The sequence below is a fragment of the Rhinoraja longicauda genome, chromosome 1, assembly GCF_053455715.1.
Source record: "Rhinoraja longicauda isolate Sanriku21f chromosome 1, sRhiLon1.1, whole genome shotgun sequence".
Lineage (NCBI taxonomy): Eukaryota > Metazoa > Chordata > Chondrichthyes > Rajiformes > Arhynchobatidae > Rhinoraja > Rhinoraja longicauda.
This window is the reverse complement of record NC_135953.1, coordinates 92,836,453-92,849,567: the sequence shown is the minus strand read 5'-3', so window position 1 is coordinate 92,849,567 and position 13,115 is coordinate 92,836,453.

Below are 13,115 nucleotides of genomic sequence, written 5' to 3'. Positions count from 1 at the left end.
GATTATAGACCATATTTGCCTCACAAAAAAATGGCAGTGATTGTATCTGATTGTAAAATGAATTTCTGAGTTTTTGAGCAAATGCACAAAATCTTTTGCCCAGAATAGGGGAATTGGGAACCAGTGGACACAGTTTTAAGGTGAGCGCGAAAAGATTTAATAGGATCCTGAGGGATAACTTTTTTACACAAAGGGCGGTGAGTAGGTAAAACAAGCTACTAGAGGAGGTAGTTGAGGCAAGTATGATCATAACATTAAGAGACAATTGGACAGCTACATGGATAGGACAAGGTTATAGGGTTATGGGCCAAGCGGGGGCAGGTGGGACAAGTGTAGATGGAGCATGATGGTCGGTGTGGGCAAGTTAGGCCGAAGGGCCTGTTTGCAAGCTGTAGGACTCTATGTCTCTCTGGTCCAATCCCCAAATCCACTACTCCTCCCACATCTCTTCTAGACATACCTTAAAATGTTGGTGGATAAGTGTTGCATTGAGCGTGTTTACAACGGTGGGATGTGGCTTTAAAAGATGCCACCATCATTTAAAGTAGCCCCAAACACAATATATGTTTGTTGCCAGCATTAGCTCGCATGGTAATCATACTCCATTGCATCTCAGATTTCCTTGCCGTTTTCTCCCTTAACATTATGGTGGGGAGAAGGGATGGGAATTACAGGTGAAAATTCGTACACTTCTATAGCACTTTAGCACATCATGCCACCACTACAGTTTCATTGTCAGGTAACCCTGCAGAGAGTTACTATCTAATTTCCTCATGCACTTCTTTATGGGCTTTATTGCCAAATAAATTCACCTTTTAAAACTAATCATTATTTGAATTACAATCAAATGGTTCAACTATCTTACAGCTGAATGTTCCCTTTCAAATTAGGCAAATATTAAATCCATGATTCAGAGAGAGACTGATAGTTACATGTGATCTCAGCAATTATATCCTGAAACCCGCATACCTTTCTTCACACCTTGCAATTAATTGTACTTAATCTCTGAACAAAATAGGTTGTGCAACAAAAAGTACATTTGTGATATGATAACAAAATGAAAAATCAAACATTGATATTTTAAAGTTGGATTAGAAGGTGGATTAGAAGATTGTGATATGTGCTTTTCAGGACAGGAGACAAAAGTCTGTTGTAATAAATCTCTTTGCACAAAGATCAATCAGTCACATGCCTTTTATTTAGAAGACACTTTGCAGTTAATTTCCTCCTGCAAATGTTCAGTCCAGTATATTGAAGCTCCCAGCAGATCACTTAATCATTCAAAGACATTACCACAGGACATAATCACTGAGAAAATTCACATTCATTTCCAGGATGCAGGTTTTATTTACTCATTATCCTGGCTGCCATTTATCTCAAGGCAAGAATGTGATACCATGGCAGACCTTAAGTTTACTTCATCTCCAGTCTGTTATGATTTAACAGTTGACCTATATCCTTCCAAGCCAAGTAGACATCCAGTCAAGTGGACCTGCTGTCTGCTATTCTATAAGAGGCAAACGTCTTTGTTTTCTGCTGTGCACATGGTTTTCATACAGGACTAATGCAAGTCGTAGAGTGATACATTGTGGAAACAGGCCCTTCAGCCCAACGTGTCCACACCGGCCAACAATGTCCCACTTACACTAGTCCCACTTGCCTGCGCTTGGTCCATATCCCTCCAAACCTGTCCTATCCATGTACCTGTCTAACTGTTTCTAAAACAATGGGATAGTCCCAGCCTCAACTATCTCCTTTGGCAGCTTGTTCCATAGACCCACCACCCTTTATGTGAAAAGTTACCCCTCGGATTCCTATTAAATCTTTTCCCCTTCACCTTGAACCTATGTCCTCTGGTCCTCGATTGCCCTACTCTGGGCAAAAGACTCTGCCCATCTACCCAATCTATTCCTCTCATGATCTTATACACCTCTATAATCACAATAATGATACTCACAATAATACGTTATTAGCCAAGTATGTTTTGCAACATACGAGGAACTTCATTTGCCATACAGTTAATTGGCTGGGTAAAATGTTTAAAAAAAAATAATAAAAAAAATAATTAAAAAAAATTGTCCCTAGTGGGTGTAGGATAGTGTTAATGTACGGGGATCGCTGGGCGGCACGGACTTGGTGGGCCGAAAAGGCCTGTTTCCGGCTGTATATATATGATATGATATGATATGATAACAATAAAATGCAACAGGACACACAAAATACATTTTAACATGAACATCCACCACAGTGACTCCTCCATATTCCTCACTGTGATGGAAGGCGAAAAAAAGTTCAATCTCTCCCTTCTTTGTCCTCCAGCAATCGGGGGCCTCTAACCTTCCGTTGACGATCTTGACTCCCGTAGCCGGCGCCGGGCCTTTCTCATCGGATCGATCCACCTCCTGCATCGGGGGGGGGGGGGGGATTTCAGCTTCCCCGTGCCAGGCAATAGAACCCCGGGACGGGGCTATCGAACCTCGTGCGGCCTTTGGAGCTCCCGACCGGTCTCAACCCGAGGCTGCGAGCTCCACGATGTTAATGTCCGCAGACCGTGGTTGGAGCGTCGACCCCAGGCAAGGGATCGCACGCTCAGATGGTAAGTCCCGGTGGGGCTCAAAGTCAGGCCTCCAGCTCCACGATGTTAGGCCGCAGAGAAACCGCAGATGAAATCCGGAAAGCAATCACATCTCCGGTAAGGAGAGAGATTGAAATAAAGTTTCCCCCGATCCCCTCCCCCACCCCCCACATAAAACAAACAAGAGAACATTTACAAAAACTTTTAAAACTTACCAAAAATAACAAAGAGTTCGAAAAGGACAGATAGACGGTAGGCGATGCAGTCATCATGCGGTGCCCCCTGGTGGTAACCTCTTATCCTCCTGCGCTCCATGGAATAGAGACCCAGCCTACACAACCTCTCCCTAGAGCTCACACCCTCTAGTCCTGGCAACATCCTCGTAAATCTTTTCTGAATCCTTTCAAGCTTGACAATATCTTTCCTATAACATGGTGCCCAGAACTGAACACAATATTCTAAATCCTTTTTCACCAAGGTCTTATACAACTGCAACATGACCTCCCAACTTCTATACAATACTCTGTCTGGTGAAGGTCAAAGTGCCAAAAGCCTTTTTGACCACTTTATCTACCTGCAACTCGACCTTCAAGGAACCATGCACCTGTTCTCCAAGATCCCTCTGCTCTACAGCACTACCCAGAGGCCTACCATTTACTGTGTACGTCCTGCCCATGTTCAACGTCCCAAAATGCAACACCTCACACTTTTCTGTATTAAAACCCACCAACCATTCCTCTGCCCACCTGGCCAATCGATCCAGATCCTGCTGCAATTGTTCACAACATCTTCACTATCTGCAAAACCACTAACTTTTGTATCATCAGCAAACTTGTTAATCTTGTCCTGTATGTTCTCATCCAAATCATTGATGTAGATGACAAACAGTAATGGACCCAGCACCGAACCCTGAGGCACACCACTAGTCACAGGCATCCAGTCTGAGAAGCAACCTTCCACCATTAACCTCTGCTTCCTTCCTTGGAGCCAATTTGCTATCCATTCAGCTATCTCTCCTTGGAACCCATGCAATCTAACCTTCCAGAGCAGCCTACCATGCGGAACCTTGTCGGACGCCTTGCTGAAGTCCATGTACACAACATCCACAGCTCTGCCTTCATCAACCTTTTTGGTCACGTCTTCAAAAAAATCAATCGGATTTATAAGACAGGACCTCCCACGTACAAAACCATGCTGACTATCCCTAATCAGCCCTTGCCCATCCAAATGTCGGTATATCCTATCCCTCGGAATACTCTCTAGTAAGTTACCAACTACAGATGTTAAGCTATAGTTCCCAGCATTTTCCCTGCAGCCCTTCTTGAAAAGAGGCACAACATTTGCCACCCTCCAGTCTTCCAGCACCTCTCCTGTATTTCAGGACGACTCGTAAATTTCAACCAGGACTCCCGCAATTTCCTCTCTAGTTTCCCACAATGTCCTCGGATATGTCTGATCAGGCCCTGGAGATTTGTTTACCTTCAAACATGACAGTACCTTCAGTACTTCTTCGACAGTAACCCTGACTGCTCTCAAGGCACTTTTAGTGACTGCTCCAATTTCCTCCCCATCTAAACCCTTCACGCTATGATTTTCCCAGTCTCTATTGGGGAACTTAAAATCCCTTACTACAACAACCTTATTTGACCTGCAGCTGTCTGCAATCTCCCGGCCCATTTGTTCTTCTAATTCCCGTTGACTATTCGGGGGTCTGTAGTACACCCCAACAAAGTGATCATCCCTCTCTTGTTCTTCAGCCTCACTGGACAAACTGTCCATAATGGCACCTCTGAACACAGCCGTGACATCCTCCTTAACCAACAATGCAACCCCCCCTCCTCTTTTTCCCTCACCCCTGTCTCTGCTGAAGCTCCTGTACCCTGGAACATTGAGCTGCCAGTCCTGCCCCTCCCTTAACCATGTTTCAGTCATGGCTCCAATTCCCCCGTCGCTCGTATCTATCCATGCCCTAAGCTCATCTGCCTTACCCATCAGGCCCCTTGCATTAAAATACGTACAGTTTAAACCAACCTTCCTCGCTCTCCGCCTTTCACCTGTCTATTCTGTCCACTAACTTTTCCCACACCATCCTCCATACCAACTTCTAGCTTCTCATATGTCTCTGTCCTGCACGAGATCCCACCCCCTGCCAATATAGTTTAAACCCTTCCATGTAGCATTAGCAAACCTTCCCGCTAGGATGTTGGTCCCTCTCCAATTTAGGTGCAACCTGTCCCTTTTATACGTCATCTCTGCCCCAGAAGAGATCCCAATTATCCAGAAATCTGAATCCCTGCCCCCTGCACCAATTCCGCAGCCACATACTCATTTCCCCTATCTTCCTATTCTTACCTTCACTAGCACGAGGTACTGGAACTAATCCTGAAATGTGCAGTCATAAGATCATAATATCATAAGATCATAAGTGATAGGAGCAGAATATTGTCATTCGGCCCATCGTATACTCCGCAATTCAATCATGGCTGATATATCACTCCCTCCTCACCCCATTCTCCTGCCTTCTCCCCATAACCTCTGACACCTGCACTAATTAAGAATCTATCTCTGCCTTAAATATATCCACCGACTTGGCCTCCACAGTTTTCTGTGGCAAATAATTCCACAGATTCATCACCCTCTGACTAAAGAGATTCCTCCTCATCTCCTTCCTAAAAGAATGTCCTTTAATTCTGAGGCTATGACCTCTAGTCCTAGACTCTCCGACTAATGGAAACATCCTCTCCACATCCACTCTATCCAAGCCTTTCACTATTCTGTATGTTTCGATGAGGTCCACCCTCATTCTTCTAAACTCCAGCGAGTACAGGCCCAGTGTCATCAAATGCTCATCAAATATCAACCTACTCATTCCTGGGATGATTCTTGTAAACTCTGTCAACTCTGTTTTATGATGATGGATAAACACGTGTAAACTTGGTTGTAAAAATAATTGGTGGAGTAGGCAGTAATTTGATTACCATTGTGCAGATCCAGAATGTGGTCTATATCTACTTCCACACTTCACACCTAGTCGGTTCTATCAGCCTGTTCACTGGAGCCTTTTCTCTTCGTCCCTGAATGGTGATGTTTTGCCTCAATCCATATCAGCAGATTCTCCTATTGATAAACCCACCACTCCACTTTCACTGCTTACTCAGGATGATGACTGCACATTGAACCCCATTTCCTGATGTGGCTGAACCTATGTTCCACTGTTCAGTCCGGAGCGCCTTTCGTAAACAATTTTACTTCCACTCCTTGCACCTCTCAAGCACCTCATTAGTCCCATCACCCCATCCCCCCACCCCCCAACTCCTAATTCCTTGCTTTCAAGATTCCAGGAAAGATCTTCCACCTCAACTGTGTTTCCTCCACTCTTTTGTGTACTATTACCGGTATTAATACAACATTCAAAAAGTGCTCTGACTGCTCTTTTCAATAATAAAGGTCATGATGAGGCCCATTTGCAAACTTATTATTTGATCAACAATCATAACTCCCGTGTATATTTCTTGTGTCCTCATCAGTTTTGCAAGTAGTTTCATTGCTACCTTCATCCATCACAGAGGTTTATCAGGAGACAAGATGACCTTTTGTGGATCTCATCATCACCAAAATCTAATTTACATCTCATTGTCCTAAGTGTGCTGCCATTTCAAGATGTCTCAAGATGCTAACGAGCATACAAAATGCTTGGTTTGTCCTAATAACTATTTTGGCATTCACAAAGTTATTATTTTCAAGAGCAAAAGCAATTTAATAAAACAAATATCATTGCTGAATATCTCTGGTGTATTTGAAATCTAGGAAAAAACAGCTGGAATTGCTCGAGCAACCTTGCTCTGCGTTGAATGTTCAATGTCACAGTAGTTAACATTTTTGCAAGAAGGGATTAGACTTCAAAGAAAAAACAATATCCAATTCAAACAATACATGTAAAATATACTACCTGGGTATAATTTTTAAACACCATAAAAGAAAAGTTGGCAAATTGCATTTATTAAAAATAAGATTTCAATAAAGAACTACATGGTGTCTACATTTGTCACATACCAATTTGCATTTGTAGGAATAGGATAAATGAACAGCAAAAATGAAAGTGATATTGTGTGCTTTGTTGGATAATATGTTTTATCTCAGAGTTATGCCTTTCAGTAAATAAAGCAGAAAAGGCTGAAGATATTCAGCAGGTCAGATAGCATCTGTGAAAGAGAAACAAACTTATTGTTTCAGGTCAATGATCTCATCTGAACCAGAAAAAAAGAAAACCAAAACAAATTTAAAGCTGCAGAAAAAGTTGGAGTGGCAGAGAGAACAGAAAAAAACATACCTGTGATAGGGTGAGATGGAAAGTGAAATATGATGTTAAAGGATAGTGAATAAAAATGGGCAGATCTTCAGGCTGTGTCGTTAAAGTGAAATATAATCTGAAAAGTGACAACTAACACTGGGCAGCACATTAGCACAGCTGGTAAAGCTGTTGCCGGAGAACGCCAGAGACAGAGGTCATCCTGACCTCGGCCACTTTGTGATTTATCTGATAGAATTTGTCACCATTGCCCAGCCCTTTCCCTCTCCTTTTCACTGATTTGGTTTTGCATTTCCCATCTGATATAGTTCTCAGTCTGAGATTCTTCTAAGTCAGAACATTTGGAGAATGTTCTGCAGCCAACAAACTCTTGAATATCTTGTGCTTAAAACGCCAAAACATAATTTAATCAAAATTTTATTGCAATCCTTTTTTGAAAGTGCTTGCTACTTTTCCGTGAATGTTTAAAAGCTTAAGGCATTAAGGAGGCAGGGTGTAAGAGGTAATGTTTTAAAATCTAATTCCTTTACTCAACCTGATTCTCATGAAACAATTTTCAGTTTTACAGAGGCAGGAAGGAGGAAATGTAACCAATCCATTTTCATGATGTGGGGTCACAGATTGGGATTGTTGAGCCCAAAGACACAACTACATAAATATTGATAACCTCAACCTCAGTTATATTGATAACCCCAACCTCAGTTATCCAATAGAATTCCTAGGCACATGCTCCTTATCCTACTCTATTGTAATCTTTGGAGTCTTCCCCAACTAATAATGGAGGCTAGACAATCAACCAGATCAACATCTATTGAAAACTTTATTTTATGGACTGTAAAATGCATAGAAATTAGCATTTCTAGAGAAAATGTCTTCACTGCAACTTTGTAATCGGTTTCTTTCCACATTAGGCACAATCCTTTATGTTTAAATGTAGGGATACAATATCCACTTCAAACTGAGGTTGGGGCCCTGTTTGATTCACAACAGATTAAACATTTTGAAGTGTTGGAAGGAACTTCAGATGCTGGATTAAACCAAAGATAGACACAAAATGCCGGAGTATCTCAGTGGGACAGGCAGCATCCTCGGAGAGAAGGAATGGGTGACGTTTCAGGTCGAGACCCTTCTTCAGACTGAAAGTCATGGGAAAGGGAAACGAGAGATATAGACTATGATGTAGAGAGGTATGGAACAAATGAATGAAAGATATGTAAAAAAGTAACAATGCCGAGGACCAAAATCTGGTGTGACTTGGGTGGGGGAGGGATGGAGAGAGAGGGAATGCAGGGGTTACTTGAAGTTAGAGAAATAAATACCATACTCCTGGGTTGTAAGCTGCCCAAGCAATATATGAGATGCTGTTCCTCCAATTTACGTTTAGCCTCACTCTGACAATGGAGGAGGCCGAGGACAGAAAGGTCAGTGTGGGAATGGGAAGGGGAATTAAAGTGTTTAGCAATTGGGAGATTAGGTAGGTCAAGGCAGACTGAGTGAAGAAATTCAGCGAAATGTTCACCCAGTCTACGTTTGGTCTCGCCGATGTACGAGAGCCCACATCTTGAACAATGGATATAGTAGATGAGGTTGGATGAGGTTCAAGTGAACCTCTGCCTAACCAGAAAAAACTGTTGGGGTCCCTGGACAGAGTCGAGTGTGGAGGTATAGGGACAGGTGTTGCATCTCTTGTGGTTTTAGGAGAAGGTACTGGGGAAGGGGGTGGTTTGGGAAGGGATGAGCTAACCAGGGAGTTGCGGAGGGAACAGTCTCTGCAGAAGGTGGAAAGGAATGGAGATGGCAGGATGTGACTGGTGATGGGATCCTGTTGGAGGTGGCGAATATGTCGGAGGATTATGTGTTGTTTGCAACGGCTGATGGGGTGAAAGGAAAAGACTAGGGGGACTCAGTCTCTGTTGCGACTAAGGGGAAGGGGAGCAAGAGCGGATCTGCGGGGTACCGAGGAGACAAGTGTGAGAGCCTCATCTATGATGAAAGAGGAGAACCCCCATTCCCTAAAAAATGAGGAAATCTCGGATATCCTGGAATGGAATGCCTCATCTTGGGCACAGATGTGGCGTAGACGGGGGCAATTGGGAATAGGGGATAGAGCAGTTAATGCTGTGATATGGAGGAACAGAGCACCCATTTCAATCACATAAAAACTCCACATAATCAGGTAAATCATGAAATTCTCCATTTTTATTGATACTGGTTGAGGTATAAATGTTGACCAGTATCATTGGGAGAAATAAACTTTATATTTACATGAAAAAACCCCATAAGTACCTGACTTATTATTTCACCAGATTTTTCCGATGTCCATCAGTTTTTCAACACAGAACCCAAGCCTTCTGATCCTAATCATAATCATACTTTATTAGCCAAGTATGTTTTGCAACCTACGAGGAATTCGATTTGCCATACAGTCATACCAATAAAAAGCAACAAAACACACAAAATACATTTTAACATGAACATCCGCCACAATGACTCCTCCACATTCCTCACTGTGATAGAAGGCGAAAAAAAGTTCAATCTCTTCCCTTCTTTGTCCTCCCATGGTCGTGGGCCTCGAGCCTTCCATTAACAGGATGATCTTGGCTCCCATAGTCGGCGGTCGGGCCCTCCGCATCGGGAAGATCAAGTTTCCACATCGGGGGGGGGAAGCTCAGCCCCCCTGCGCCGGGCAATCTGACCCCAGGTCGGGGCTAGTCGAACCTTCTGCGACTTTGGAGCTTCCCGACATCAGTCTCTACCCGAGACTGCGAGTTCCTCGATGTTGAAATCCACAGGCTGCGGTTGGAGCTGATACAGATACGCTTTACCCCGAATCCAGGCAAATTCACACGAATAAAGATATTCCAAATAAATGCGGCAGTTTCACTTTTTCATTTAATTTAGACACAAAAAGCTGGAGTAACTCAATGGGTCAGGCAGCATCTCTGGAGAAAAGGAATAGGTGATATTTTGAGTGAAGGCATTTCTTCAGGCTGAGAGTCAGGGGAAAGGGCAACGAGATATACAGAAGGTAAATGGAACAAATGAAAGATATGCAAAAAGCAGTGATGATTAAGAAAAGGTGGGGCCCACAATGGTCCAGGTGATAACGTGTTATACAGACAGTGAAACTAATACAACGACTAGGGTGTGGAAGGGATGGAGAGAGAGAGAGAGAGAGAGGATGCAAGGGTTCTGGGCTTGAATGTGATCATAGATCTGGAGAGCACGAGGAATCACGGAGGGGGAGCAGCGAGAGAGGGTGTTGCAGAACTCTCATCAGAGAAAGGGCGACAAATTCTTGAAAGTAGGTATACGCTGAGGAGATTTTGCAGTGGAACAGACAAAATGTGTAGGAAGCATCTACTCACTTTTCCATTTGGTGATTTTTCGTTAAATGAATAGTTAAAAAGGGAGATTAGTAAAAAATCAAAACACCATCTGTTTCAGTCTGTGAAGAATTAAAATTGTTTGGACTTCTGCCACCCAAGTGAAAAAAACTGGCTTTAAAATTCTCATAGCTTGCCCACACATGGTGTAACGACACAATACATTGCACAATGCTCTTTGTACAAAGCCTCTCTGAATATTGCTTGGTGAGAGAGACAAGAACTTGGAACCAGGGTATATGAGAACACAGTTAAAGGACTTTGAAATTTGTTTGTGGATGTGGATGTTACTGGGATTTACTTGGCATTTCTGATTGCTCTGAAAGGTTATCTTAGGACTTCTTCCTGAGTGTCTGCAATCCTTGTGCTAATATCTCTGCCGTTCTCAACCGCTGCCTTCTGACATACTTCTTCTAGATCTTCTTTTGTACATTTCTCCCTCGATCTACATAAAGCACCAAAGTGTAAAACTCAAAATGCTGGAGGAATTTAACAGATTAGGCAGCATCTGTGGAGGGAATGGACAGGCAATGTTTTGGACCGGGACACTTCTTCAGTAGAGTCCTGAACCGAAACATCATCTGTTCATTCCCTCCACAGATGCTGTCAGACTGGCTAAGTTCCTCCACCACTGTTTTGCTCAAGATTACAGCATCTGCAGTTCTAGTGTATTCTCTGACAATCTTGGTACACTCTCTTCCACATGATCAGCGATTCTTTGATATTCCATGTTCTGTTCACAAAGTAACTACTGCTCAATGAGGCCTTGAAGCTCCTGGAACAGTGCTGTTCCCCTCCAGTCGTTGCTGATTGCCTTTCAGAAGTGATACCAGCAATTACGTTATCCTGTGGCAACAGCTGGAACAGTTGACAAGAACTTTATGCTTCATATAATATAAAACAGTACAAAAAATGCTTGAGTAACTCTGCGGGACAGGCAGCATCTCTGGATAGAAGGAATAGGTGTGTTTCGGGTCGAAACCCTTCCTCAGACTGAGTCAGGGGAGAAGGAATTGTAAGAGATCAAAAGAGATGCAAATCAAGGAAAATGTAGAATAGGCCATCGTTAGCTGGGAGAAGGTGACCCGAAACGTCACCCATTCCTTCTATCCAGAGATGCTGCCTGTCCCGCTGAGAGACTCCAGCATTTTGTGTCTATCTTCAATGTAAACCAGCATCTGCAGTTCCGTCCTATACATAGAACAGTACAACACAGGAACAGGCCCTTTGGCCCATAATATCTGTGCCAAACATGATGCCATGACTAACTTCTGCCAGCACATAATCCATATACCACCATTCCCTGCACATCCATAAGCCTATACCAAGTATCTTAAATGCCACTGTCATATCTAACTCAACCACCAACCCCGGCAAGTCATTCTAGGCACTCGCCACCTTTACTGTAAAAAGCTTCCCCTCACATCTCCTTTAAACTTTGCTCTTCTCACCTTAAAATTATGGCCTCTAACATTTGATTTTTTGATCCTGGGAAGAAGATTCTGACTGTCTAGCCTATCTATGTCTCTCATAATTTTATATACTTCTCTCAGGTTTGCCGGCAACTTCTGGCATTCCAGAGAAAACAATCTGTCTGTCCAACCTCTAATACCCTCTAATTTTTTCAGTTCAGTTCAGTATTGTTTATTGTCACGTGTACCGAGGTACAGTGAAAAGCTTTTTGTTGCATGCTAACCATTCAGCGGAAAGACAATACATGATTACAACCAATCCATTTACAGTGTATAGAAACATGATAAAGGAATGGGAAATGTTGCTGTAGGAATACAGATTTAAGAGCGTGGATCAAGTGTAATGTGAGTTTGTAGATCTGCTTCTGTCGCTAGCACGCAAATAGTCCCGTGTTGGGCACCATCTTGGAATCCAGGTATCATTCTGATAAACCTCCTCTGCACCCTTTCCAAAGTCTGCAGATCCTTCATGTAATGGATCGACCAGAACTGCACACTATACTCCAAATGTGGCTTAACCAAAGTCCTATAAAGCTGCATCATGACTTCTTGATTCTTATAGTCAATGCCCTGACGAATGAAGGCAAGCCTAGAATATGCCTTTTTTATCGCTTTATTCACTTGTGTTGCACTTTCAGGGAGTTATGGTCTTGGACCCCAAGAACCCTCTGTGCATCAATAGACAATAGACTATAGACAATAGGTGCAGGAGTAGGCCATTCGGCCCTTCGAGCCAGCACCGCCATTCAATGTGATCATGGCTGATCATTCTCAATCAGTACCCCTTTGACAAGGTTCCACATAGGAGATTAGTGGGAAAAATTAGAGCACATGGTATTGGAGGTAGGGTACTGACATGGATAGAAAATTAGTTGACAGACAGAAAGCAAAGAGTGGAGATAAATGGGTCCCTTTCAGAATGGCAGGCAGTAACTAGTGGGGTACCGCAAGGCTCGGTGCTAGGACCGCAGCTATTTACAATATACATTAATGACTTGGATGAAGGGATTAAAAGTACCATTAGCAAATTTGCAGATGATACAAAGCTGGGTGGTAGTGTGAACTGTGAGGAAGATGCTATGAGGTTGCAGGGTGACTTGGACAGGTTGTGTGAGTGGGCGGATGCATGGCAGATGCAGTTTAATGTGGATAAGTGTGAGGTTATCCACTTTGGTGGTAAGAATAGGAAGGCAGAGTATTATCTGAATGGTGTCAAGTTAGGAAAAGGGGACGTACAACGAGATCTGGGTGTCCTAGTGCATCAGTCACTGAAAGGAAGCATGCAGGTACAGCAGGCAGTGAAGAAAGCCAATGGAATGTTGGCCTTCATAACAAGAGGAGTTGAGTATAGGAGCAAAGATGTCCTTCTGCAG